A 3,584-nucleotide genomic window follows, 5' to 3' on the forward strand; every position below is an offset into this window, starting at 1 on the left:
CAGCTCGATATAATGTCTGAAAGCTGTATGCGCATTTCTGGGGTAGCATCCAATTTCGACCTGAATCTGTTTTTTGTATAAATGTAAGCTGAATCCCTTTTTGACAGAGTACGTTGTGACAGAAGGAAGCAAAGTTAAGATGGCCTTTTTAGCGACTTCATGATATTTACTCTTAACACTAACTCAAAACTCTTTCAGAGACACAGATTCAAATGTGTGTTGTTACAATGTCGAAGTACTCTGGAGATATATGAGAATACTTCGTAAATGGATTTTGTACCAAACCGATATTACTACTACCATCCGAAAAATAATCTGACAAAGATTTAAGATGATTTAGCAAGTGCCCAGTTATGACATTCACATTTCATTTGGCAATTCGTCGCGTTCCTTGTAGATAGTTGTACGTAACCCTTTGGCTACAGCGCCCAACAACACATACCGGTTAGAAAAAAAACAAACCGGCACGCGCAAGCTCAACGCTCTTATGTAGGTATGGCACTCTGTATGGCAATCATACCAACTACGAATACATATGTATATATGTATTGAAAATAGATAATTGCGTCTGGGTCAAGCTGTTTATAGAACTTTGCTTTCTGTGTGCAACTCAAACCGACCGCCGTGCTTATTCATAAATACCAAAATTAATTTCGCGGAACCCCGGTGACTTTCCTACGGAACCCTTGGGTTCCGCGGAACACACTTTAAGAAGCTCTGCTTTAAACGACGATATATAGATGTATGTACATACATATCTAGTCTGTTCCAATAGCAGTCCGGTTTACAGGATTTAGTCAGAACTTACAGGAAGTCGTTCCTATTGACATAAAACCTGTAAGTGGGAACACTTTTGAGCGAGTAACTGAGCAACTGTTCCTAGTCAGAAGTTACAGGATTTAGTCCGGAGTTTTTTTTCCTGTAGGTTCATGAAAAGTGTCAAACGATCAGCTGATTTGCATGTGCAATCAAAAACAGAAAGCGGTACGCAAAGAACCGCATATTTGTAAAAATATGGAAGGAAACAACGAAATATATGAATATAGATTTTAATAATTAGTTAGTCGATATTTCAGCCAAATCAGTGTTGTACAAATTACATGTAAACAAACCGACTGACATTTTTACAGGAAATAGTGCTTTTGCGTTCCCGTGCACTTCTGCATCTGTTCTCCTTTTACTCTCACTTGAGAGAGTAAAATTGTAGTTTGACAGTTCCACAGGTTTGAGTCCGAAGTTCAAAGGAACAGACTAATCATATATACTGACCTAGATATGTATACACAATTAATGATGTGTACGTAATTTTTTTATATTGAAACTAGATATGTATATAGTATGTTATTATTATTATTCGGTTCAAAAAAGTGCTATCTCAAACGAAAATACGCTGAGATATGGCATTTTTGAATCGTCGGCTGAGATAGGGTGTTTTTGAACCGAGTTCTGATATAGGGCATTTTTCAATCAAATTCTAAAATAGGGCGTTTTTCAGCCAAATTTTCGAACTGGCTGCCGACATAGGTCGATCTTCCACTCAGCCATCGGTATATAGTCGCATTTTTCGTTATATGTAAGACGAATAAACACAATTTGTTTTTATATCGATTCTAAAAAATTAACGGCAATTTGTAGCCACTTCAAACTTGCATATAATAAGACCTAAATTGAAGGGGCTATAAAACTGAGTGCCCAAAAAAACTAACTCTTCTGAGAAAAAAGTTTGAATTTTGGGTGAAAATTTTGTTATATTTTTTGCTGTTTTCTACGAAGTTTTAAAATTGGGTTTATAAGGGTTTTGTTAGAAATTGAACTGTATTTTTATTGCAAATTCTTAGAAATAAATAAATAAATAGGAGTGGGAAATAATATCACTTTGAAATGGGGTTGCTATTGATATGACCGATACTGTATGTATATAGTAAATTTTGTACAATTAAAATTCAAAGTGGATTTACTAAAATGAACACAACGTCTTTATTATAAATTCTGAAATATATCGTTAATTTCAGAAACAAATAAATAAAGCATTAAAACGTAGTCAATGCTTGCTGTATGACACGAATTTGGATATACGTCAACTTGTGTAATGTATAATTCCTTATATGATTCCTCAAAGTATCCCTTATATATAGCATTGACACATTAAGTTAGCTTTTGGCAAATAAAATTAATCTTTTGGCAAATAAATTTAATCTTTTGGCAAATAAATTTAATCTTTTGACAAATAAAATTAATTTTTTGACAAATAAATTTAATCTTTTGGCAAATAAATTAAACCTTTTGGCAAATAAAATTTATCTTTTGGCAAATAAATTTAATCTTTTGGCAAATAAAATTTAACTCTACTATAGTACTAAACAGTGTTTGAAAAAGTAAAATATACACTAAAAAACTGCTGTTGCTGTGCTAGGAAAGCATTTTTTTTTTACTTTTGACGCTTAGCTTTACTGCGCCAATATCAAGAGTTAACCTCCAGGATAGCTGAAGTGTTTTTTGGGTTTTCTGTTCTGTTGATTTGACTGCTCACTTTCAAACAGTTCGGTAAAAAGCTTGTCGGCGAATTCAGCGTACATGCATAATTGGTTAGGTATGTATGTATATTATGTATGCAGATATTTAAATGCCGGTTTGCTATTCGCTCGGCAAGCTTTTTTAAAAACGAAGTAAATTAGTACAAATTGTTAGCAATTTTCATTAGAGTTTGAAAACTCCTTTCACTAAATGGCTTTTAGTAACTTTAACGAGACCTTAACTTATTTTATTTTATTTATTTTAGTGCAGTTTTGACAAAATTTTCTTGCTAAAAAATCTTTTGTTACACTACTTCATTTTATTCCTATGATTGTACAGGTTAAATAAAAGCTTGTTTTTAAAAAATATATTTTTTACATTATTTTTTTGAAGTTACCTTCACTCAGCCTCAATTAGCGAAATTGAAATTCAATTATGTCTGCATCATTTACTAATGCAGGAAATTGGTCGAGTAGCGGCAAAATTGATACATGAGTATCACAAAGAAATTTATGTGGTGTAATAATTTCAAGATGTTTAATATCTTTTCGATTGAAATCGAATATTATTTTCATGTGCTAAATGCTATGATTTAAGTTTTGCTACCTTGCCATATTTTTGCCGGCCACTTTAATGTTCGTCACCGAGTAATTGAAATTAAAAACAAACCGCGATATTTTTTGAAGCGTACCATGCCATATTTGAAGATCAGTGGCAAGGCGAGTTCACACTTTTAGCAGGTGTTGCCAATCGGTCTGCTATGCTGAATATGGTCATCGTCATTGTCGACGATCGGCAGCGAATCAGTAACATGGCTGGCGATGGCCATATCGTCACTTTTACTGACGATGACGGTATTCAACATGGGGCGGAATATTCATCAATTCTTCTTCTTCTTCTTAATTGGCGCTGTAACCGCCTAAGCGATTTTGGCCGAGTCCAAAACAGCACGACAGTCATTTCTCTTATGTGCTAACTGGAAATGCCAAGTGAAGCCAAGTCCTTCTCCACCTGGTCTTTCGAACGCAGAGGAGGCCTTCCTCTTCCTCTGCTACCAGCATCGCGGCCCG

The 3,584-nt window shown here is 34.5% G+C and overlaps 1 protein-coding gene across 1 annotated transcript in view; it reads right to left on the reverse strand.

The window, feature by feature from the left end:
* The window catches only part of LOC108372723 (probable serine/threonine-protein kinase fnkE), a 151,788-nt gene that overhangs the window by 50,288 nt on the left and 97,916 nt on the right, over positions 1 to 3,584 (reverse strand). The window lies entirely within an intron of this gene.

Source organism: Rhagoletis zephyria, unplaced genomic scaffold (assembly GCF_001687245.7).
Source record: "Rhagoletis zephyria isolate East Lansing unplaced genomic scaffold, Rhagoletis_zephyria_1.1 Rzeph_scaffold_00075, whole genome shotgun sequence".
NCBI lineage: Eukaryota > Metazoa > Arthropoda > Insecta > Diptera > Tephritidae > Rhagoletis > Rhagoletis zephyria.